Source organism: Lissotriton helveticus, chromosome 11 (genome assembly GCF_964261635.1).
Source record: "Lissotriton helveticus chromosome 11, aLisHel1.1, whole genome shotgun sequence".
In the NCBI taxonomy this organism is placed as follows: domain Eukaryota; kingdom Metazoa; phylum Chordata; class Amphibia; order Caudata; family Salamandridae; genus Lissotriton; species Lissotriton helveticus.
In genome coordinates this window covers 889427580-889454140 of record NC_136072.1, presented here as the reverse complement: position 1 = coordinate 889454140, position 26561 = coordinate 889427580, and the positions used below count along the sequence as shown (strand labels likewise).

At 44.3% G+C, this 26561-nt stretch overlaps 1 protein-coding gene across 2 annotated transcripts in view; it reads right to left on the bottom strand.

Moving 5' to 3' along the window:
* Window positions 1-26561, bottom strand: part of NOS1 (nitric oxide synthase 1) — a 1595398-nt gene that overhangs the window by 656201 nt on the left and 912636 nt on the right. Inside the window, exon 2 of one of the 2 annotated variants that reach the window (XM_078667122.1) lies at window positions 372-446. The exons of the other annotated variant lie outside the window; for it this stretch is intronic. The gene's annotated coding sequence lies outside the window, so the exon portion shown is untranslated. The remainder of the gene's footprint in view (window positions 1-371; window positions 447-26561) is intronic. 2 annotated transcript variants of the gene reach the window in all.

Here is a 26561-nt window from a genome sequence, read left to right as displayed (position 1 = left end):
GGTTAAAAACAATCGTACTATCATACTGATGAAAAACAGAGGAACAATACAGCCAGTCGTAACCAGGATTAAATCTGAACAGAATTGTCTGTAAACCCCGCAGGGTTTTAAAGGCAAATATGTCATGAGTGAGCTAGTGAGCGGTCATCACTATTATACAGTATACATGTGTAACTTGCTCAACAAGGTTATTGTTGGCGGAAGATCTATCCAGTTGCAGCCGTCATTGACACGTACATGGAGAACACAATCAAACATCCCCTTTCTCGAATCACCATCAGTGCGGAACTCAACAAAATCCAAGGTCGAACTAAACTATTCAGAGGGAATAGATTGGCTAAATGTAAATAAGTAAAAAAGTAAAAAAGTACCTGTGGGTCTGTGGCGGCCTCCCCGATCGTGGCTGGAAATCTATTAGTGACACGTTGCGCGTATCATGCTTATATCTAAATAAATGCAACAATATATCAGAGCATTTGCAAGGTGACATGGAAAATACATTTATCTTTAGGTATGTTAATAAGGAAAGATATGAAGACCTTCAGTGAAGAGGGTCTAAATCAAAAGGGAAAGAGTCTTTTTACCTTAACTGCGGCCAAACCCTCCAGTAATAACGCTAGAAGTCCTATTGAGGCAATGGCCAGGCTGCCTGTGAATCATTGCGTTATTGGTTGATGGGGGGGTGTGAGCCCTTTTCAAGCATCAGCCACAATACTGGTCAGGGATAACCACAAAAGCAACTAAATTGGTCTGTGCTTAATCATCTGGTAGCTTGGCCCAAAATAAGCCAGGCTTAACTTAGAGGCAATGTGTACAATATTTATTCAGCACTCAAGCAGTAACAAAATGTGGAAACATAACACTAGGAAAATCCCACACCAATCTAAAAAGATAGAGCACATTTTAATAAATAAAATGATACCAGAATTGTTAGACCTGGCATCATTGGCGTGAGTCTCCCTTCCATTTTGATGGATTGCCTCTGTTTTTGATATGTTTTTGCTGGATTTATGCTTTGGGCACTGTGCCACTGCTAATCAGTGCCACAGTGCAAGTGCTCCCTATGTTAAATTATTGTACTAATCGGTTATTCCATGATTGGGTTATTTGATTTACCTGTCAGTCCCTAGTACAGCGCACCATGTGTGCCCAGGGCTTGTAAATCAAATGCCGCTGGTGGGCCTGCAGCACTGGTTGTGCCACCCACAGAAGCAGCTTGTAAAGTGTGTCTCAGGCCTGCCATTGGAAGGCCTGTGTGCAGTCTAGCACTGCCATGTCTGCTTGGCCAAGTGCACCCACTTGCCAGTCCCTAAACCTTCCCTTTGCTCCATATTAGACACCCCTATGGTAGGCCCAAGGGCAGAGTGCATTGTAAGTATAAGGTCAGGCATGCTCTGATGTGTGTAGCATGTTCTAATAGTGAATTACAGCCATTTTCGTTTTTCACTATTGAAGGCTACCTGTTCTCATAGGCTAGCATGGGCAGTTAGATTATTACATTCTTACAATCCTAACTGACTCAGGGAACTAAATTCGAATTTAGTATGCCTGAACTCAGAATAATAAAATACATCTTTTTGTAAAGTTTATTTTAATATTCTGTGTTTGCAAATACCATTCTTAGAAAGCAGGTACTTGCTTGCCTAACAATTTGAGCCTGCCTCTGCTGAGTTGTGTATTTCTTGTCTGGGTGTGTGAGTGACAGGGCTGGGGAATTCCAGGAGACAGGCTGGGACAGCCCAGTGGTGAATAGAGAGATTTACATCCAGATGGGAGGGAGGTGTGCACCTGGGATCTGAATAGGGCTAGGCCTTTCCTCTACAATGCTGGCTCCACCCCGTGTGGCTTGCCTGGTGTCTCTGCCCTGCACTGTGAAAGGAGAGTGGGAATCATGTCAACAGAGTGCTCCAGAGCTGTATCTTCCCTCCCCTGTGCTGGCTCCACCTCCTGTGGGGTGTCTGATGTCTCTGCCCTGCACAGTGAAAGGAAGAAGAGAGTCATGTCAACAAAGTCCTCAGGAACTGGTTTGGACTAGGCAGAGGCCTCTCTGCCTTCAGAGAACAAAGGATTTTGGGGTATAAAAATTGGGATCCTGATCCCAAGATATTAGATCACTTCTGGAACAAGAAACCTTTCTGCAAAGGAGAAGAACCAAGGAAGCTGCAGGAGTTTGGACTGCCCCTCTGCCAGTGTGCTGTTTGCTGGGTTGGCCTGCAGTGGTTGCTTCATTGCCAAGGGAAAGGAGAAGGAACTTTGTAAGGACTTTCATCTACAGAATATTCTCGAAGGGCTTGAACTGTGCTTGCCTCCTGCTGAAGTCTCAGGGACAAAAGACTTCACCTCCAGCTCGATTTGGAATTTCCTTGCTGGGAATTCTGACTCCAGTCACTTGCGTGCCGCTGGGAGCTGGAAGCGCGACGCATTGAGAAGAAGCATGTCGCCGCCGCAGCTGAAATCATCGCAACGCCGGAGAAGCGAGTCTTCACCGCATCTCCCTGGAAGCGGAGACAACATCGAGAGAGTCGCCATCGCATCACTGGAGAAGCGTGTCACAGGGCCTGTCGCGGCTCCAAAGTACAGAGTCGTCGCAAGGCTGCCAGGGCGTCATTGCATCGCCGCATCAAGGGCGCCATTTTCCCGCAATGCATCCGGATCGTCGCATCGCACCAAGGCGCCATCTTGCGCACCGCAACGGGCCCGCAGGCCGAGAATCTATGCATCACCTCCGCACGGGTAAGGCTCACGACGAGTCCCCTACTCTGTGCAAGCATTGAGGAAGGACGCAACCGTTTCCCCGGATCACGGAACCGACGCTTCTCCCCTTTTGCAAGCCTTTTGTTTACTTTGCGTTACGCATCCAGGTACTTTGTTGAGATCTTTGTCGCATTTACCAACAACTTGAATTAAGAGACTTTAGCCATCATTAAAAGTAATCTTAAGTGTAGTATTGTGGATTTTTGTCATTTGTGGTCTTGTGTTTAAGTCTATATAAAGAATACTTATTTTTTATAAAACCTGTGTTGTGTCCATCTGTAGTGTTATCACTGCATTACTGTGTATATTCACAAATGCTTAACACACTGCCTCTGAGATAAGCCTGTCTGCTCGTGCCGAGCTACCAAGGGGGTGAGCAGGGGTTATTAAGGAGTGTAATCCCCTTATCCTGACTTAGAAGTAAGGGTCCCTATTTGGACAAAGGTGATAACCATTGCCATCTAGAGACCCCCAGATCTAACAAGAATGATAACAATCTAATCAGTAGAACTGGAGATGTGCAATTTCAAAGTCTTAGGTGAAAGTAGCACCAAACATCTCAAAGCACACATTGCAGTTATTTGGCCGCAAAAAGGGCCGGGGACAGAGTCGTCAATTTAAGCCGATCATGATGGAGCATGGGCCAAGTATAGAACCATGTTTTGCCTGCTTGGCAATGTACCTGGTTGTACTTGGACTGAGATGCAAGGCCCTGCCAATCGGGAGCTGCAAGTTGATGCATCAAGTTGCCTCGTGCTGTGTCGGTTTCAATGAGGTAGCTGATTAGGAACTGCGATTCAAGGTCCAGTGCCGAGATGTGTCATGCTGTGTTGGTTCTGAGTGAACCCGGAGTTGGGCCAGGTGGAGTACACTCCGATGCCAGCTGGGGGACACCTTTTAGGGATCAGGACATACTCAAGTAGAGGCCAGCAGCAGGGCACCAGCAGGTTCAGTTGACTCTAAGCAGCTCGGCAGATGCAGAACAGGTCTCTGGAGCTTATTATGTAGCTCAGAACAAGAGGTCAGCCAGCTCGCCCTGGGAGTCATTCTGGTGGTTCTGAGTTCAAGGAGCACGTCCTGTCTTCTTTCTCAGGCAGCATGCCAGCAGGACAGTCGTACTTGCATCATGGCAGTCCTTCCAGCAGCAGGGCAGCAGAGTAGTCCTTCTGTGTCTTCAATTGGTCCATAAGAGACCTAAAGAATTGGTCTGAGGGTCCAATATTTATACCTGGTGCCAGCTTTGACATGAGAGAAACTTCTAACTTCTGACCACATCTGGTTCTGGAATTTCCTTCCTTCCCCTGCCTGTCTGCAAGGGGTGTGAAGTCCTTTGTGAGTAAGCTGAGGAAGCCCTGAGGTAAAGGAGTTGGGCTAAAGGCTAGGGCGTTCAACCTCAAAGCTGGGGAGCCAGGTTCGAGTCTTGGCAGGCACACGCAACATCCTGTGATTCTGGGCAAATAACTTAATCTCCCTGTGCCTAACAAAAATGAATGTGTCCTCATATTTTTAAAAAAAATGTTTTTATTTAGTTCTTGACAATCCATTCATAACATTCATTACAGAAAATCCAAAAAACAGATTAATAAGCTGAAGAACAAATAATATAATATAACACCATCTCGAAAAAGATGAAACCTGAAATGAAATAATTTCATATCGAAAACATACATAAAGATTTAATCAAAGTAGGTCCCCATATTCTTTCAAATTTGCGCAGTCCCCCAATCCTTTGTGCATACATAAATTCACTTTTCCTTACTCTCTTCATTTTCTCATACCATTCGTCTACAGATGGAACAACATCTGACTTCCAATACTTGAGAATCAGTGATCTAGCCACCGCAACTATAATATACACCAGTTTTGCCAGTGACTCAACCAAATTAAGCTCTGGATCAACCCCGAATATAATCCGTGTTTCATAGTTAATAATAGTACAATGCAAATGAAGTGAAAGCAAAGAAAAGATGCCCTTCCAGAATGCCCCAATTCGGGGACAAAAGCAACTATATGAGACCAATTACCAAGATCTGGTCGAGAGCATCTAAAACAGGTGGGCGACGTGTTACTGAACATTCTAGCAATGACTGCGGGGGTATAGTATAGCAGCCATTTACTGAAAAACAGCATTCGCCTCCAGTTGGCACCTCTCAATACCGAGAAATTAAACTTATTTAAGGTTTTCCAAATATTAACTGTTAGGTTGAGACTTTCATGTTTCTGCCATTTTTTAGTTGCTTTGGTACTCAGATCCACCTCTCTGCTCTGCGCTAGACTTCTTCTCCATTTTCCTGGTTTCATTAATAGTGAAGACCAAAAGAGATCATTAGTTAGATGTGAAGCTTGACTAATCTGGGCTAAACCAGTTTGAGCAAAGACCTTATACAGTGAATTATATGAGCCCATAAGAAGGAAATTTCCACCAGTTAAAGAAAACATCTCATTAGGGGTTAGCCAAGCTTCATTTTCCATGAAATTCAAAAGTGTAGTAAACCCCAATTTGACCCAATTTTGTATAATTTCTGGTCCCATTTTTATGCCAAAGCCTGAAATAGCTTCACTTAATGGAGTTATTAAGCTAAAGAGGGGAAGAGAGTATCTCTTCAGCATGGCGTCACGTTTTAAAAAAAAACAGTTTAAAACCTTATATCTGGCTAGTTTAGGAGATTTGAGTATGGATAATGGAGAAGGAATTTTGGCTTCTTTACAGATTGTTTAAAAAAAATAATTTATAAACAGTACCTTACTCGACATTAGATGTTTGAATCTCGAGAGATACTGAGCAAAATAAGCATGGTAATAATCTCTAAGGTTTGGGAGACCAAGACCTCCTTGTTCTTTTTCTTCATATAAAGTATTGATGGCTATTCAAGGTGTCTTTTTTGCCCAGACAAAGGCTGAGAACATAGATTCAATTTTTGAAAAGAAAAAGCCTGGTAACGAACATGGAATAGTGGAGAACAGAAAGTTGAATAGAGTTAGTACCGACATTTTAATTAATGCCACCCGGCCTAAAATTGACAAGGGTAGGGTATTCCAGCGGGAAAACATATCTCAAACTTTTTTTATTAAGGGTTCAAAATTCAAAAAATACAATTCGCTTACAGACGGCGTAAAATAGACACCCAGATATCTTTTAGGTCTATTACTAATACAGTTTTGAAAATCCGGGTGTAATTCGGGAATTATACTACCACAGATTAAAATCTCGGTTTTACTCTTATTGATTCGATACCCTCCAAGTGCTTCAAATTCTGCAAAAACAGAAAGAGCCCGTGCTTGTGAATGCATCTCAGGTTTAAGAAGAAGCATTATATCATCTGCATATAATTTGATTTTATCCATCGAGGCCATAGGTGGTAGAATATCTGTAGACTTCCGGATTGCCACCGCCAGTGGCTCTATAAAAAAGGCAAAGAGAACAGGGGACAGTGGACACCCTTGCCTTGTCCCTCTTTGCACTGAAATTGAGCCCACCATGGATTTGTTAATAAGCACATGGGCTTTTGCACCTTGATACAAATTTTTAACTAAAGTTATAATTTGTGAGGGGATTCCAAAAAATTGTAAAATAAAAAAAAGTGTATCCCATACCACCAAATCAAAAGCCTTTTCTGCATCTAAAAGAAAAACTAAAGCCGGCACTTTGCATGTTTCAAAATAATCCAGGGCCTCAACCAAGTAGTGAGTGTTGGTGATGAGTTGCCGACCTGCGATAAAGCCATTTTGGTCTGAATGGATCAGTTGCGAAGATATAAGATTAAAACGTAGTGAAAGTAATTTAGTAATGATTTTGTAGTCCGAGTTTAACAAAGTGATGGGTCTATAAGAGTTAGGATCATTCGCTTCCTTTCCTTTTTTCAGGAAACTAACCACAGTCCCATCATAAAATGATGATGGAATTAAGCCACCTTCCAACATAGAATTAGATAATAAAAGTAATAGTTTAGAGAGGGACGAAAAAAATATAACAAAAAATTCTACAGGAAAGCCGTCTGGTCCGCATGCCTTACCATGTGGCAGACTATTAACTACTGCTTTTAATTCATCCTCCGAAAACGAGGTTGCCATTGCTGCTTGATCCAAATAAGAAAGAGTGGGTAAATTATACTTGTCTAAATATTTTTTAATCTATTTTGATCCATGATATGATGCGAAGTATACATTTTCTCATAATGAGACAACATAATCTGCCCTATCTCTGCTGCATCTGAGGTATCAATATCATTGATTGGGGATTTGAGAGACCGGATTACATTTGCTGCCGCTTGTTCTTTGACTTGCCATGCCAAGAACTTACCCGTGAAGTTGCTGTGTTCGTATATTTTTTGAGCTTGTCTACAGAAGATTTCCTCACTTCTTTCAAAGTAGTGTAAACTCAGTTCACGTTTTGCAGCATTTAATTGATTGTGTAACCTAACAGATGGATTATGATACATTTGTTCTACTAAGTCCTGAATATTCTGCTGTAATAAGTTCTTTGTATCCCTAAAAGCAATTGACTCCCGTGCATCCCTTCCGATGGCAATCCCCGGAATGAACGCCTTAAGTGAGTCCCTTACCACATGAATAGGGGCAGTCCCTATGTTTCGTTCAGTGAAGTCATTTATCTCATTTTTCAGATAGTCACCCAAGTTACATCAGACAGGTATGATTTATTAAACACCCAGCATCTTACAGCATTTATACTCTCCTCGAACATCAATTCTAGTATTAACATTGCATGGTCTGAAAAGCCGTTATGTAGAATTTGTTGATAGTGACTCTTAAAGTTTGAAGAAACCCGCAAAAAATCGATACGAGAAAATGACCTATGTCTTCCCGACCAGCAAGTACACTCTCTTTTATGGGGATTTATAGAGCGCCAAGGATCAGCAAGATCTAAAGTCCTAACATAGTTCGAGATTGTCTTAAATGCTTTAGGTTTCAATTGTTTTTTACCATGCGTGGTAGAATCTAATTTCAGGTCCATAAGTATATTAAAATCCCCCCCAATCACAATATCTCCTCCAACCATCAAAAGAGACTGAAACATTTCCTCATATATTCCAGAATTGTCGTTCACTGGGGCATAAAAGCTTACGAATGTGATAGGGGATGGCCTGTTCTTGAATTTACATGTGGCCCAGCACCATTGATTGCAAGAACTCTATCTCCATATTCTTATTAATAAAAAGTGCTACTCCCCTCTGAGACTCCGAAAAAAAGGAGAACCCCCTATATGAGGCCCACCCTTTAAACATAGAAAAATTATCGGCTTTTGAGAGAGGGATGTGAGTTTCTTGTAAAAGAATAACAGCAGGACTTTCAGTCAAGACCCATTTCTCTATCGCCCGCATTTTCTTTTTATTATTTAGACCGTTCACATTAAAAGAAACGATTTTTATACCATTTTTAACCATTCTAATAGTGTTAACTTAATTTCGATAATGTGATTGCTCCCTCTTTGCATATCATACCTTTTTTAAACAAACTGCACTCTGTTCTGAATCCATCACAGAAGTTACTTTTATCTTCAGCAGACATAACCAAATAACAAAAGAAAAAAAAGGATTTTGTCAAGAACTGCATTTTTTTACTGTTTTTTCCCTCTAACCATCCCCCCTCCCACTTGTTCCACCTGTGGCACCCTCCTCGCTCTGCCTTCCTTCTCCCACACTCGCCACAGGAACCTCTCCCTACCATTTGAGGTGTCGTGATGATACACCCCTTCAACCTTCCTGCCCTACCCTACCCCCCCCCCCCCAACATAGTGTACGAACAAAAAAAAAAAGAAGAAAACATCAGGTGGAGAAAACAGGCGATTGTAAAGAAACGAAATGTGTCCTCATATAATGCAACTGGTGCTCGTGTAAAGCGCTCCGATACCAGATACCTTCGGGTCAAGTTCGCACTATATAAAACTCCGCAAAAAAAAAAAATAATGTAGGTGACACTCTGCCCCTCCCATCCTGACAAGACACCCAACCTGAAAACACCCACTCCCCCTTTTGTGATGCTGCCTGGGAGGAATACACCAAGGCCTACAACCAACTGTACCTCGTCATGTGACCCCGGATACAGGCACCAAATGGTTAGGGCATGAAAATGGCAACTTTTTAAAAATGGCATTTTCAATATTGTGACTTAAAATCCGACTTTATCAGTAAAGAGAGTTTTCATTTATATTATTTGGAGGCCAAACTCAGTATTCTTACCTGCTCCCAATCAAACGTTATCACTTATTAAATGTAATGAGGTAACACATGTTATCCCATGGGACAGGTAGGGATTGTAGAAGTGAAAAACTGATTTATCAATCAATCAGGACACCTGTAAAGTGCACTACATACCTGTGAGGGTCTCAAGGTGCTGAGGGGGGGGGGGTTGCTGCTACTGATGGAAGAGCCAGGTCTTGAGGAGTCTTCGGAAGGCCAGTAGGTCTCGTGTCTGCCGTAGGTTGGTGGGGAGGGTGGTCCAGGTCTTGGAGGCGAGGTGGGAGAAGGATCTGCCACTGGAGGTTGTTCTTCGGATGCGGGGGACTGTGGCTAGGGGAGGCAGGTGGAGGGGAGCTGGTGGGTGGGGGTGTAGAAGCTGAGTTGTCTGTTGAGGTATGCTGGGCCTGTGTTGTGGAGAGCTTTGTGTGCGTGGATGAGGAGCTTGATGGTTATCCTGTTGTTGACGGGGAGCCAGTGCAGGTCTCTCAGGTGGGGTGTGATGTGGCTTTGGCGGGGGATGTCAAGGATCAGATGTGCCGAGGCGTTCTGGATGTGTTGCAGTCGTCTCAGGAGCTTGGCCGACGTTCCTGCATAGAGGGCGTTTCCGTAGTCCAGCCTGCTCCTGACAAGGGCCTGGGTGACTGTTCTTCTAGTTTCGGTGGGGATCCACTTGAAGATCCTGCAGAGCATTCGGAGGGTGTTGAAGCAGGATGAGGAGATTGCGTTGACCTGCTTGGTCATGGAGAGGGTGGCGTCGAGGATGACCCCTAGGTTGCGTGCGTGGTTGGTGGAAGTCGGGACTGTTCCTAGTGTTGTCGGCCAACAGGAGTCGTCCCAAGCTGAGGGGGTAGAGCCTAGGCTGAGGACCTCTGTCTTGTCAGAGTTCAGCTTCAGTCGGCTGTTCCTCATCCATTCGGCGACGGCCTTCATTCCTTCGTGGAGGTTGATTTTGGCGGTGTGAGGGTCTTTGGTTAGGGAGAGGATAAGCTGGGTATCGTTGGCGGAGATGATGTTGAGGTCGTGCTGTCGGGCGACGTGGGCGAGGGGTGCCATGTAGATGTTGAACAGAGTTGGGCTGGGGGATGAGCCCTGGGGAATGCCGCAGATCTCAGTGGCTTCGGAGCGGAAGGGGGGGGAGGCGGACGCTCTGAGTTCTGCCCTAGAAGAAGGAGGTGGTCCAGCCCAAAGCCTTCTCTTGAATCCCGGTGTCGTGTTGGCGTGTTCGTAGTGTGCGGTGGCAGACAACGTCGAACGTGGCTGACAGGTCCAGGAGGATGAGGGCCGCTGTTTCTCCATTGTCTAGCAGGGTCCTGATGTCGTCGGTGATGGTGATGAGGGCGGTTTCGGTGCTATGGTTGCTGCGGAACCCGGACTGGGATGGGTCCAGGATGCTGTTCTCCTCGAGGTAGTGGGTTAGTTATTTGTTGACAGTTTTCTCAATGACCTTCGCTGGGAGCAGGGAGATAGGCCGAAGTTCTTCAGGTCCTTGGGGTCCGCCTTTGGCTTCTTGAGTAAGGCAATGATATAGGTATGTTTCCAGCTTTCTGGGAAGATTGCTGTCTCAAAGGAGATGTTGATTGCTTTCTGGAGATGGGGTGCGATGGCTGTGCTGGCTTTGTTGAAGATGTGGTGTGGGCATGGGTCTAACGGTGATCCGGAGAGGATGGTGTTCATGATCTTGCTGGTATTCTTATCGTTGATGCAGGTCCAGGAGAGCAGGTGGTTGGTGTGGGTGGTAGTGGCGGATGTCTCAGTGGTAGTCGGGCGGTCATAACGTTGAAGCTGTCGTGGATGTCGGCGATCTTGCAGTGGAAGAAGGTGGCCAGCGATTCTCACAGGTCTTGCGAAGGTGGGATGTCGTTGGGGTTGGAGCTGGGGTTGGAGAGTTCCTTCACGATGTTGACGAGCTCTTTGCTGTTGTGTGCGTTGTTGTCTAGACGGTCTTTGAAGGAGGTCTTCTTGGCGGCTCTGATGAGGGGATTATGTCTGCGGGTGGCGTTCTTGTGGGCTGCGTAGCTGTCTGGTGTTCGTTCCTGGAGCCAGTTCTTCTCTAGATTTGGGCATGTTCGTTTGGTGGCCTGGAGGTTTTCAGTGAACCAGGTGGCTTTCTTGCTGGTGTGGCTGTTGGAGAGTTTCTTGAGCAGGACGAGGGTGTTGTCGCAGTTGTCGATCCACTGTCTTAGGTTGCGGGTGGCGATGTCGGGGTCGGTGGGGTCAGCGGGTGGCCTCTGGGTGAGGATGGTGGTTAGCTGGTCTTCGGTGACTTTGCCCCAGCTGCGACGAGGCATCTGTTGGGTGCGGTTGTGCGCTTCCTGAAGGTGAAATGGATGCAGTGATGGTTGGTCCAGTGGGTTTCGGTGGTGTGGTTGAAGGAGACGTGAGGGCTTGCGAAGAAGATGGGGTCAAGCGTGTGGCTGGCGGCGTGGGTGGGTGTTGTCAGAAGCTGTCTGAGTCCGAGGTAGGCAAGGTTGTCGATCAGGGGGGCGGAGTTGGTGTAGTTGTTGTTCTCGAGGTGTAAGGTCAGGTACCTGAGGAGGATGTGGTCCTTAGAGGCGAGGGTGTGTGTGCTGATGAAGTCAGCGATGGAGTAGCTGAACTGTGGACAGGGTCAGTGGGGTCTGTAGATGAGGGTTTCTCTGAGGGTGGTTTTGGGGTCGGTGTGGATTTGGAAGTGCAGGTGTTCGGCAGTGCTGAGGGTGTCGTCGGTGTTGGTCGAGACTCTGAGAGTGTTCCTGTGGACGATGGTGATTCCTCCTACTCTGTAGGTGCGGTCCCTGTGGGTGATCTTGTAGCCTCCCGGGATGGCTATGGCGATGTCGGGTGTTGAGGAGGGGTTCAGCCAGGTCTTCGCCAGGAAGGCGAGGTCTGGGAAGGTTGAGTCGAGGAGGTCCCAGAGTTCAACGGCGTGTTTGCGGGCAGAGTGGGTGTTGAGGAGGATGCATCTGAGGTAGTTGGGCTCTTTCCTGGGCGGAGGTTTAGCGGGGCGGATGCTGGTGAAGCTGCAGTTCCGGCAGGTGAAGGGTCCTTGGGTGCGCTTTGGGGTGGCCTGATAGCAGGTGTGTTCTCGTCCGCAGTTGAGTGTGTGGAGAGTGCTGGCATTGTAGCGGAGTCGGGCGTCGTGGCATTCGCGGGGGCCAGGGGTTCTGGCACTGGGCGTGGTCCAGGCACCTTTGGCATGCCAGCTGCGACGGATGCACACGCCAGCTGCGCGGCCGTGCAGCGGCCACCACATATGGGGATGGGGAGGGAGGAGCAGCTGGGAGGCGGGAGGCAGGGACAGCGAATGGGCAGTGAGGGGGCAGGGCCGCAGGGGACGCAGCGGTGGGGACGGGAGCAGTGAGGGCACAATCAGGGGCACCGAGGGGTAAAGAGAAGGCAAAAACCGGGCAGAAATCTGGGAGCAGAAGGCAACAGAAGGACACAGAAGGCAAAAAACGGGCTGAAATCAGGGGCAACAGAAGGACACAGAAGGCAAAAAAATGGGTAGAAATCAAGGGCAGCGAGGGGGAAACAGAAGGCAAGCAGCACTGGCACAGACAAAGCAGGCAATACAGGGAGCAGACAGTGACAGAGATACAAACTTAAGGCCTACCACTGGCCACCAGGGATAAGGCGCAGGTGGTAGCCTGCAGGTGGAAAAGGGCCTCTACTTCTACAGCAGCGGCAGCTTCAGGACACACAGGGCGGAGCTGTGTGGTGAGGCAGCGACCTACCAGCAAGGTCAAGGGTCGCTCTCCTCACCACGCAGCGGCCGCCATATATGGGGATGTGGGAAGTAGGAGCAGCTGGGAGGCGGGAGGCATGGACAGCGAATGGGCAGTGAGGGGCTGGGCCGCAGGGGATGCAGCGGCGGGGACGGGAGCAGTGAGGGCACAATCAGGGGCAGCGAGGGGGAAAGAGAAGGCAAAAACCGGGCAGAAATCAGGGCGCCGTAGGCAACAGAAGGACACAGAAGGTTAAAAATGGGCAGAAATCAGGGGCAGAAGGCAAAAACCGGGCGGGAGTCAGGGAGCAGAAGGCAACAGAAGGACTCAGAAAGCAAAAAATGGGCAGAAATCAGGGGCAATGAGGGGGAAACAGAAGGCAAGCAGCACTGGCACAGACAAAGCGGGCAATACAGGGAGCAGACAGTGACAGAGATACAAACCTAAGGCCTACCACTGGCCACCAGGGATGAGGTGCAGGTGGTAGCCTGTGGGTGGAGGAGGGCCTCGACTTCTACAGCAGCGGCAGCGGCAGGACACACAGGGTGGAGCTGTGTGGTGGGTAGCGACCTACTAGCAAGGTCAAGAGCTTTTCACTACCAGTACTTGTAAAACTTAAAAGTACATGTCAAATTTTTAAATACACTGCACACTGCCATTTGGGGTCTCCATTAGGGGTCACATATATATTGAAAAAGGAAGGATGAGGCCTGGCAAAAGGGTTCTTTTTCTTATTCAAAATGACTGCCCACAGGCTGCAAAGGCAGGCCTCAGACATGTTTAAAAATGTTACTTAACATGGGTGTGGTTTACTACCCAAGGGAAATGGTGGTGTCCCTATGAAGCTCTGTGTGCCAGCACACACAACAGGGGTACAGAGGCAGCTTTCCTCTTTTGCATGGCTATTCAGCATCCTCAACACTCATGAGGTGATGCAGCGCCTGTAACTACTTATTTTACTCCGGAGGGAACGCGTCTTCAAAGCTACCAGCTGAGCGCCTCTTTTTCTTCAGAGCACCTGCCATTTTGAATGGATTGGAGAGTCATTGCAGGTGCTGAAGTGGCATAGCGCTCTATAATGGAGACTCCTTAACTACATTTAAAATACTTTTCTACATTTGGAGGATGCATTTGAGGAGGTTTCAGCTTGTTTTTTCCTCTCTCATTCAGGCAAGTGGGGCTTCTTCCTCTCAATGAAGATTTTGTTATGACTTACATTTTTCTCTCATAAAAATGTGGTAATTTTATTGACTTTCATCTGCTTCATGAACGCCCTATGGACCTGCGGACTGTGAGCACCCCCTGTTGCATTTTCACTGCCTGGATATTCCACCTGTGACTGCTTCATCTTGTTTTTCACATATACTGCAGCCAAGAGTCGCTTTCTTATTATAATGGAAATTTGGCCTTGATTAAACTTTACTTCATTTAAAGAGTGTGAACATTTCAATCACTCACTTCTGCTGCACATGTTATCTCATTGGCCTATCTATTTTTTTCCTTCTTTCAGGAGTGATGCCTTCATAATTTTGACTTTCCCTTTCCTCTCCCTATGGTACGTAATTATCCACTTATTATTTATATCTTGCTACACCTCTGAATATTTCCACTAATCACCTTTGTACATGGGCAAACTTGCAAGACTTAAACAGCCTCGAAATAACTAGCTTTTCAAGTATCTCAAACACTCTACTGTGGACCAATGGCATATTATAATGAAGGACCTCTGTTCTTCACAGAGAGGTAGTTCCTCTGCTTCCTCCTCTTCTTCTACCTCAAATCCTACACAACTAAATTCAAACAAGTGTTCAACCAAACGACTTAAAAATGATCCACCATCTCCTACAAATACTTTTCTCATTGCTTTAGTGGATATTCTGTTGGAGGAGATTAGGTCCCTGTGCCCTTATATTGGAGCGACAAACATTAAATTAAATCTCTCTGTGACCGGTGGTCTCACATGGAGGAAAGGATGTCTGCAGCGGAGCACCAAATTACAATTCTCAACAAAACCTCCCTCATAGTGAACACTCTCCAATCACAGGTCCTCACCCTAAAGAAGGATGTTGAGGATCTTGAAAACCAGAGCAGAAGGAATAACCTACAAATTTATGGTCTCCCAGAGGGGCCAGAGGGAATAGATCCTATCACATTCATGAAATCCTTTCTTCCTAAGCTACTTAACCTACCAGATGGGCCATCACTTAACATTCAATGTGCACACTTGCTGGGCCACCCTCCTAGAGCGGCCTCTACTTAAAAAAACCTAGAGGAGTTATTCTCTATTTCTTGGAATATACGTAGCTAATCCAGGTAAACTCTGCTACCCAAAAATGAAAAGCATTTCATGTTCGGGTCATAATCTTTAACTTTCCCAGGACTATGTCAAGAGTACTGCAGATCGAATTAAAGAATTCTTAAGTATAGGACCAACACTTCAATCCATTGGCGCTTGTTTTGCGCTATTTCATCTGTGTCTCTTCAAAGTCACCTTCAAGAATAATACAACAGCATATGAGGATCCTAGTTAATTGAAGACGTTTCTCCATTCATATAGAACTGAAACAATGGACATATTCATATCTGCTAAATATTAAACAATGTTTATATTCAGATCTCATTTATAGCGTTGACAATTTTGTGATATCATTATCTTTTCAGATGTTTTCATGTGAATACCCAGTTGTTTTTCATGAGCATAGATAGTTTAACTTATCTCATCCCAAGATTCATTCTTGTTTCTTCTTCCCACAGGTGAAGTCTACCCATGTGTCCTTGTGCTGGTCTCCTGATCCATATCCTACAACCAGTTGTGCGCCTGGTTTTCCCTGTAGATTGGACATGCCGTTTTATCCATGTGGTCTTCCCCCACCTTCATCATAGTATACCTAGGCATTTCTCCCTTCAAAAATATTTGCGTTATTTTTAGGTCTACTTTTCTCTTTCCCTCCATTCCATGTACTCCCTCCTTCCTTTTACATTTTCCTTCCTGCTACATCTCACTTTTCTTCCCTTATTTCTCCCAACATTTTCCAACTAATAATGCACTGTTATTCTTTACAATGTTCCATTTATTCCCTCTTACACCCTCTTACATGGTTATCATCTTTCTCTTACACTACTTTGTCCGATTTTATCTTTCTTATTGTTCTTTTTCAATGTATTAACATTTTTTATCCTGGAATGTAAGAGGTTGAAAATCTCCAATTAAGCAACAGAGTCCTGACGCATTTATCAAAACTTGGTGCACATATTTCTTTTTTGCAAGAATCTCATTTTACGGAGAGTGAATCTTTGAAATTAAAGATGGGGTGGATAGGTGAAGAATTCTTGTCACCAGGAACCGGTTAGAAGAATGGTGTTGTAATCCTTTTATCAATTTGCTGAAGAACTGGGGGCCCAAATTATAGCATATGTGGATGATACCCATTTGCTATTCACTTGGGGAACATCTGAGTGCTCTACGTCCGTGGCAAAAAACATGTTTGGCAGCAGTTTTTCAATGGCTCTCGTCAGCAAAGCTTAAATGCAATGAGGAGAAGTCGGAAATTCTCCTGTACAGGACCTTCCCCCATTGGGACCCCCCCCTCTCTATGGCCAGTGGAGTTTCCTGTGCCTGCCTCTTTGGGGCAACCTGCAAAAAATCTGGGAGTTTGGTTTGAGGAAAATCTTTCCTTCTCTATCCAGATAAAGAAGCTGATGGAGTCCTGCTTCGGGCTACTTAAGACTCTCTAGAACTTTCTAGTGTGTGACGAGGGGGACCCGGATTCGGGCCCTCCAGGCTTACCTGTTCCTATGTCCCCTCTTTCTGAACAGCACACCGACTCCTGGAAGACGACAGACATGGTGTACAACCCCGTGCTCTATACCGAGGACCAGTGTTTCTTTAACTGGGCGGAGCTGGACCATGAACCCGCCCACCTACCACTAGTAAAACCCAGCCCAGAAACCCCACAGGTGTGTGATTCACCCGGAGGTAGAGAAGGAGAGTGGCGGCGAGACGACGGAGCAGAGCGGAGGACGGAGGAGGGGAGAGAGGAAGAGCGGAGGACGGAGGAAGCGAGAGAGGAAGAGCGGAGGAGGCGAGAGAGGAAAAGCGGAGGTCGGAGGAGGCAGAAGGCGTAGATCGAGGAGCCCAGAACATCGGAGGAGGAAGGAGAAGGGGCCGAGACTGCAGCGACAAGCCAGGAGGCCAAGGGGAAGGAGCATCGCCCAGCCACACTTCCCGGGAAGTGTGGCTAGAGCAGGTACGGTCACACTTCACGGGTTGGGTGGGACGTAGGTGGGCATACCGTGCACTTCCCCACCCCCTCACCACATCGGCACTTGTACCGGGGTAGTAAAGCTGCACGTGTGTATCCTCACTCCCTTCCCCTAAAACTCTCACAAAGCACCAGGCTAACCCTGGTTTTCTTTCTTTCCTGCTGCTGTATTCCGGACCACATCCGAAAACGGCGGAAGAGCGGCCTACAACTCCCAGAAGACATCGGCAACCCCGGCGGCTTGGAGCAGCGAAATACCTGACGGAGGACACAGAAAACCCCCTCCCCTACTACCGAGTGCCGGTCCAGAAGAGGCGGTTGTACAAAATAATAAAACCGGCTTTGCCCAAAACACTGTTGTCCGTGAGTCTGTTCGATTCCCCAAGCGAAGGATCACATACTGCTTCTCCCTAGAGCAGATAAGGAAACAGTGGTTCGGGCCTTGATACTCTCTTGACTTGACTATGTGAAGGCTCTCAATGCCGGCTTGCTGGACTATCTTCTTCAGAAACTGCAGACTGTCCAGAATGATGCGGCTAGACTTGTGTTTAACATCCCTATGAGATGCAGTGTTCAGCAGTATCTGTGTCAACTACACTGGCTGGTGGTGGTTAATCGTGTCAAGTTTCAAGTATTGTTTTTGGCCCATCGCGTTCTGTATGCCCTGGGTCCTGTGTTTCTCCTGAAGAGGTTCCTGTTTCACGCCCCTGCTAGACACCTTCGATCATCATCTCAGTTACTGGCCTAACCACCTCGCTTTTGGCTCATAAGAATGGGGGGCAGCTCACTTGTGAGAGCAGCTACGATCTGGAACTCACTTCCGTTGGCTCTCTGCAGTATTCAGGACTTCGGTCTTTAAAAAAACAAAAAAAAAACAATCTGAAGACCTACCTGTTTGACTAACTTTATCACCACTTCTCGGCATCCACTCTTCTCCTTGGGCTCATGCCGGGATACTCCCCGGAGTATCTGCACGCGTTATAAGCTTAAATAACATAACATAACATAAATGCCTCCATATCCAATACATACCACAAACACTGGAATGACGAATGGTGGCCACCATCACTAGGGACCTGTCCCCCCTAAATCCGCGGTCTGAAACTTTGGGGTGACAATTGACGACAAGCTGTCCATGGCCAGTCATGTCAACAAGATAGTGCACACCTGTTTCGGGCTGATGCGCAACCTCAGGACAATCTTTAAATGGATTCCCCTCTCCTCGCGTTTGCCCCTAGTCCAAGGCCTTATCATCAGCCGGATGGATTATGGCAACTCTCTATTTGCCTCCATCAACGAGAGCCTCCTGGCCAAACTCCAGTTCCTGCAGAATACGGCAGCCAGGATGGTCCTTGATCTACCCCCCGCTCCCCATCTATACCTAATCTTAGAACCCTCCACTGGCTCCCTATTAGAAAGCGCATAAACTTCAAAGTTTGCTGCCTAGTCCATAAAACCATCAATGGACAAGGCCCCAAATATTTAGAGAAGAAGCTTATCAACTACTGTCCGGTCAGAACTCTCCGGTCCGCCAACAAGTCCCTCCTAACCATTCCCAAAGTTCGTACTGTTAGGAATGGTGACAGATCCTTCTCTAAACTAGCCCCTGTGGCCTGGAATGCCCTTCCACTTAACATCAGAGCCGAACCCAACTATATGAGATTCCGTAGACTACTAAAAATGTGGCTTTTCTAGCTATCAGACTTCCGGCTACTCTTTCATGCATCTGCTAGCGCTCTGAGACCTTCAGGTGATTTATGCGCTATATAAATTTAATTATAATAATAATAATAATACCACAGGAAAACGAGGTTGTTGATTGATGGATATTGCTTAAATTATTAATTGATAAAGTGCTTGTTGCTTTATTATTGTATAAAGGCCCACTCCTCCAGACTGTCCATTTTGGTCTAACTTCACTCAAAAACTCTTAAAACACCCGGGTGACTATTTTGTTCTTGCTGGAGACTGCAATCAACTTGTTGATCCATTTAGGGATAGACAATCTACATCACACTATATCCCTAACAGACCACAACAATCTTTTCTCCTCGCTCTTAAACAACGCAATCTAATAGATGCTTGGAAGCTGTGTAATCCCACATTGAGGGAATACTCATTTTTACTGGCACATCACACACAATTACAGTTTGATTATATATTTCTTTCCCATAATTTGACGCATACCGTACATTCCGTAGTTCTGGGTTCTAGTTTGATATCTGATCATTCCCTGGTGTCTATACAATTAGATAATTTACCCAAGTCCATATCCCCAAAGCGGGGGAGATTTAATAACTCACTGCTACTAGATTCTGCATTCCCCTTCTCATTTACCTCTTTCTTTTATGAATACTTTCATTTTAATCATACAATAGACTTCACCTTCAATACCATTTGGGATGCATTTAAGGCTTTAGCTTACAACTTTATAATCAACTTTATATCCAAAAAACAGAAACCCTCCCCAAATCAATCCAAGCAAGTTTTAAAACACATAAAGCATTTAGAGCATGCATATTACACCTCTGGAACACAACGATCATTACAAAAATGCATTACGGCCAAACTGCACTTTAATAAGTTATCAACTGATACCCTGTCCTCTGTCCAAAATGAATCTGGGAAACTGCTAGCAAATCATCTCAAAATCAAGCAACTACAAATTGAATCAATTACAGATTAAACTAACACTTCTCATCAAAAAGATAAAAAAAATCCTAAACCAATGTAAACGCTTTAAAAAACATCTGTACACACCAGAATATTCTCCACCTGACCCTGAAATTCTGCACGTTCCTCCTCCTAACAGAAACCTCTTCATTCACATTTGATTTTTCTACCCTAGAATCAGATATCACGCAAAAAGATCTTAAAACTGCATTATTATACTAAAAAAAGATAAAACTCTAAGGCAGATGGTTTCACTGCTGAATTTTATACACATTTCTCAAAACTACTCCGCCACAAATTAAATACCCTTATTCAGTCCTTCACCCATTCTTCTACATCACCAGGCTTCTTTCTTGATGCCCTTATTTGTCTTATTCCAAAGGAGAGAAAAGAATCACAATATTGTAAAAATTGACCTTTACCTCTTGTTAATATAGACTACAATTTATTTTCAAGAGCATTAGACCTTCAATTAGATGCTCCTTCATCTACTATACAAGTTCTTCAACCTTGTTGGCTTTCCACATTTGATAATATTTTTTGTATAATATATTTTTACTCTGTATACATTATTACTTCTTTTATGTACTCTCATCAGACAATAATTTGCATGAACCATGTATGCCCCTCCCCATTATGTATTTGTACTGACTTTTAATTTTCTTATGTAATCCGTATTTTACGTAGTGAATATTTTTTTGGCTGTATCTCATTTACTATAATAAACTTCTACTTTTAAAACTTAAAAAGCTACTTGAGTGGATGGCACAATGAGTGCTACAGGCACACTAGTTGCATTTAATTTACAGGCCCTGGGTACATGTAGTACCACTTTACTAGGGTCTTACAAGTAAACTGAACGTGCTGTTTGGGTGTAAGCCAATTTGTCCATATTTAGAGGAGTGAGTACAAGCACTTTAGCACTGGTTAGCAGTGGTAAAGTGCACAGAATCCCACAGCCAACAAATTCAGAAAAACAGGAGGGTTGAAGGCAAAAGGACTACAGGACTACAAACCAGGGGTTTCAGGTTAAACACTGCCCCATACATTAGATGAGAGAGACTTTGAAATGGCAAAATTAATTATACCTATAGCAGCGGTAGACTGAAGGAAAGTGGATTATAAGTAGGTGGGGTATTCTCTTTCAATAATACTATAATCAATAATAGGTCCAGTCAAGTCTCAATAAATTAATTATTTCAACCCTCTGTAGCTTGGCATACAAGCAGTCAGGCTTAACATAGGAGACAGGTATGTGTAAAGCATTTAATTCCCAACACAGCAAATAAGTAAAAGACACAAAACAATAAAAATCTAACACCCACTTATAACAATAGAGACTATTTCTAGCTTCAAACCTTCCTTAAAACTACAAAGATCCAAAGAGTGAACCGGAGATATTCATTTTCTAAACATTTATTAAAAAATTATGCATTCTAGCACTAAAAAGCTTAAAGCTATCCGGTGACACTGAACCAGAACAAAGCCAAAGTTTTAGGCCGACTGCGATAGAGCACATGTCAGATCATCTCAGTGCTAGGTCCCAATCAAAATTTTACTTCGGACTTAGTCTTTTTCTTGGAGCTTCTCGATCTCAACAGGCTTGTCGACTGGTCCTCAGGCTTCTTGGATCTGAAGTTTGATTTGAAGACAGTTGCCTGCTGCAGCACAATGTCACGGGGAGCCTCTGAAAGTCTTTTTCCTCGATTAAGAGGACTCTGTTGCTTTCAGCAAGACAAACCAGCACAGTTAAGCTGAATCGTGAATCAAAAGCCGTGGCTTGACTCTCGAAGTTGAGTTTGTCTCCCCCTGGAACCTTGCTGTAAAACTTTGCCAAAGTTTAAAAACATTTAAATCTTGGAGATTCTTGGTTCCCTTGGGGAAAATAGGTGTCCACTAGCTCACCCTAAAGGTTCAGTCACTCTGGATTGCCTCCAGAGGACTAGGATTCAATTTCTCAAAATGCACCTTCACAGTCCAGGAGAAACCTAGTTGCAGCTGGTCTGGGGTGATGCTCTCTTTGGGCATGCAGGTGACTCCTTCCAGCTCTGTTGTACCTGTTTATTAGGGAATCCACTCCTTTGAGTCAGGCAGAGTCCTTTCTTTGTGGAGCATTGAGAGTGCAGCAGGTGTGTTCCTTTTAAGTGCAAACCTTCTGTGCTGCTGTCCAAGGATTGCAGGAGGGAAGTCCTTATTTTGTTACATGTAATGTTCTGAGTAACTCCTGCAACTTTCCCATATTTATTCTCCATTCTGGGATGGCAAGGGCAATAGGGGTAAAGTCGCCTCCATCTGCTGTGACCACTTCCTTTTAAGTGGGGCATATGTTTGACCCAGAATGCACTGTTCTTCAAAAATCAAAATGGAGAAAATCTCTCCTTGGTGTGTGTCTGTGTAACCCAACCCAAAGGTGCGGCTGACATCTGACTACACTCCCCACTCCTAATCCAATTAGGGATGGCTCCCATCTGGTTAGGGATCAAGGATGTAGGGGCTGGCATGGGTCCTATGACATCTGTTCTCCTGCCTTTGAAGTCCAGTTTATCTCCCCAGCCTTCTTCCCCTTCCTGGCTTCTCTAAGAAGCAAATATCCAACCACAAAATGGTTGTATTGTTTCAGCCCCAGGTCTCTTCACACATACTCAGGGAGTAGCTTGGCTCAAGCTGTCAAAGGCTGGCCAATCAGAAGAAGCTGCTACTGGGCTGCTTTAGGTAACTTAAGGATTTTAAGTTCTAAAGCTACATTCCTGTAACATTAAATTAGGGGTGGGCGATACATTTCACCGTGCTGGCAGAGTTCAGAGTTTTGCCCACTCTACGTTATGCTTTTAACACAGAGTTCTGGCAAAAATTTACCAGCAGCCGCGTGGTGCGGCTCACCAATGGTAAGTTGGGGAGCGAGAACGGGCATCCCCTAGAGAGATTTGCAGGCGCTTCAACGGCACATGGTAACATTTTCTCAGCGCAGATGGTCGTGACGTTTGTTGTGACAAAACTGCTGCTCAAATAGAAAATCTACTCAAGTGGCAGCAAAGAAGCAGTGGTACCGTTCACACTGATTTTAAAGCACGGAACAATGTCTGGGTGCTAAAAATCAATGCAAGGAGTGTGGCAGGCCAATACCATTCACTTTCGGAACTCTGCAAAATCTCACTTAGATTTCATGTAACTGTGCAGAATTCGCAGAGTGAAACTCCACGAGTTCCACCCAACCCTCCAAACTTGGCATGGTGTCAGAATGAATGTGACCATTAATTTGATAGTTTAAATGATATTGTTAGCTAGTTACAAAGCAGAGAGCCTTTATTAAGTTTAATAAAGCCTTCACCATGTTAGCCTATAGGGCTAGCAGCACTACAATAGGGAAAATGGCTTTGGCTGTTCTTCCATACCAGGGCATATATAACAACTTTTATATTGTCCCTGTTTTCTATATCTATGCTTCCTACCATCGGGGCACACCTGAGGGGTGATTTATAAATAATAAATAGGCAGTTTTGTACTTTGGTAAGACTTTTAATTCCAAAGTCGGATTTGGCCTTAATTTGACTTTAAAACCAGCCAGTAAGACGAGGCTGACTTTAAAATTACACTAGCCACCACAGCAGTGCACACTTAGGTGCATTAAATCCACTGGGGTCTCAAACCTATATGCCCTACCATATAGTTGGGGCTTAAAGGTAGGTTGTCTTGGCCAATTAGAATTATACCAGTTACCATATAACTAATTATAAATGTAAAGGAAGATTTTTTCAGCTTGTTAAATCCCTCAAGCAAAACATTTTCAAAAAAGAAAAGGTGCAAGCTGAAAGAGAGAACAAAATTACTCTAACCGTAACATCAAGGATTCTGAAAAGATCACGTAATCAATTGGGAGACAGATAAAAAAGAATCCTAAAGATATGGATTTGGGTTTAAAATTAAAAAGGGTCAATCGTAACCTACAGAAGTTATTGTGGGACAAAAAGAATAAAAAGCAAAGTATCTTTGGGCTAAAGTACTCTTTTGCAGTAAACAATCAAACTCCAGAGAATTCTGGACGTTGAGAAACAGCTGAGCACGATCAAACAGAACAGCTGTAACATCATCCTTAACCGAGAACGAGTGGATCAGGTTCCTGTTTATACATCTAAATCCTGCTGGGAATACAATGCAATTGAAACCTAGGGCTAATATGTTCGAACCAATAAGGAAGGACAAGATACAAGAAATCCATATAACAAATAAACAAATTTGTAAATTAATTCAGAAACAAAAAAATGGTGCACCAGGCCCAAATGGTGTTCCGTTTGCACTTTATAAGAATGACCACAGTTTATGGTCAGGATATCTGACGAAGGTTTTTAAGGAAATTGTAAGGTCATCATCGATACCTGAAACATTAAAGGGATTGCTGATAGCTCCCATTTACAAAAAAGGAGATTGGTGTTTGCCGTAAAATTGCAGACTCATTACGCTCCAGGATACCGATGCTAAACTATTTGCAGGTGTACTGTTATCTAACCTAACAGAATGGGTAAGAGAAAAGCAGATAATACCTCCTAATCAAACTGGATTTACACAAAATTTAGGCACTACAACAAACATACTTGTGTTATGTGTTCTAATGGATAAATACATTACTAAGAAGCAATCACCTTACTTATGCTTTTTAGATTTTAAGGCTGCCTTTGACTGTGTGCATAGAGATCTTTAGTGGCAGAAGTTAATAGATCAAGGTATACCACCCTCCCTTTTAAAATTAATCCAACTTCTTTACACTGACACATGGGTCAGCGTTCGGATGGGAGATGGCTTAACAGTAACAGAAAAAATACCAACAGCATGAGGTTTGAAACAAGGATGTGTATTGGCCCTGTTGCTTTTTAATTTATTTTTAACAGACCTAACTCGAGCCTTGGATGCGATGAATGCTTGCCCACCTAAATTAGCCAATACTCCGATATCGAACCTGCTATATGCAGATGATGTTATCCTACTTCGCCAAACTAAGGTTGGACTACAACGCCTGTTAAATAGGATATCTACCTACTCCAAAGAAAATAGAATGGTGATAAATGAATCAAAGACAAAAATTATGAAGAAACAAATAATCACGGTCCAAACATAAGTATAAATGGTTTCGGGAAAACTCGCAACTAGAGCAAGTGAATACATATAGATATTTAGGAGTACTATTTGATGAACGAGGATCATATCAACCACATAAGATTGATATACAATGGAGAGCTAAAACATTGTTAGTGGAATTCAGAATTATAAAGAAATCCATAGGAGGGCAGAGTTATGGACCATTGCTGAAAGTACTATCAGCAAACCTTTTACCAACTTTAACATATGGAAGTGAAGTATTGGGTGGAAAAGACTCAGTCATAATCAACAATGCAGTCACGAAAATCTATAAAGCCCTCTTCTTATTCCACATAATGCATCACCCGTGCAGATACGAATGGAATTTTGGATGACTAATCAGGTACTTGCGCGAAAAGGTCAATTTATTAAAGTGTGGAAAGGGATTAAAACGGATACTGTAAATTAATTGTCCAAACTATTGTGGCAGGAAATAAACTTAAACTGAAAAGCCTAGGCGTGGAAATATCTATTTACATTATTAGAGGAATATTCAGTAAACTCAGTCTGGGAAATGCCAATTACTTTGAACTCTTAAAAAAGTCATTAATAGTACAACAAAGCATTTATCACTACTCCTGAATAAAGATACCTTCTCAAAAAGAAAACATGCGTGGCCTCTCTTGAATGGCTATACCAAGGTAAAAGTGCAACCGTACCTTGAAATTCCTTGGTCTGTGAAATTCAAACAAATTTTTATAAAAGCTCACTTTGGAGCATTTCCGGGCACATGTCATCTAACGCCATTGTTGAGTACAGAGGGACCAATGACTTGTAACTTATGCAAACTTGACGAAGAGAATATTATGCACCTCCTGTGTGTTTGTCCAGAACTGAAAGTTGAAAGAATATCTATTCTAAAGAGACATTTTAAAGTTTGTGGAATAGGAGTTGCAGACAAGCACTGATAAGATGCCTCCATACGGACGATATAATTTTAAACTCTGCTTTTGTAAGGTTTCTAACGCAACTGAAAATTAAGTTAGAACATCAAAAACTGAAAGAATGTAATGTAGGAAGTACATAACATGTAAATAGTGTAATAAACTTTAAGCTTAAAAGTTTTTTAGAACTGATTTTATAATCAAGAATTATTGCTCATATATTGTAAGGTTTTAATTAATCAAACAATAAACTTTCATATTATTCATATACCTTTAGAGGACCGAGCACTGGCCCAGGTCAGAAGAGCCCATGGCACTTTAAGTCAGCAACCACCAGCATCAGTCAAAATAAGCAAGGGTGATCAGGACAAAAATGAATACTTTCCTACAGTGCAACCTGTCTTCCAAAAAACAAAGGCCAATCTTGACATTATGCTTAAGTTTTTCTGGTTTTATGATTTGTGTAGATTTCAGGATGCTTGACTGTAGGAAATTCACCTTTTCTACATAATCACTCATGATTTTCCCCCTTTCAAGGGATCCTATATTTATACTGGCTTTGAAACTCAGTGCACTTCACCCCTTGTAATCCCGTGATCGGGACACCTTAGATGGCCACTGCTGTGTCACAGGAAGCCAAGCCAGTCTGCGTGTCAGCAGTGCAGAACGCTAAACACGTGACCGCCGCGGTGCCTAAAGCGACGGAGAGAGACGCGCTGGGAGAGGGAGAGAAGCTGAAGGAGAGAGACGTGTTGGAAAGCACGGTGGCCAAGGAGACGCTGGAGGAAAGACCGGGTGTTTCGAGAAAGGAGCCCAGGAGTGAGGAGCCCGAGAGCAATATCTACGAGGAGGAGGGAGACTGCAGAGAACAGCCCAGGGACAACCACTGTCAGTCCAATCCTCCTGGGGAAGAGAAAGACGTCTGGACCCCTTCTGCCACGACCCAGGAGGGTCGTG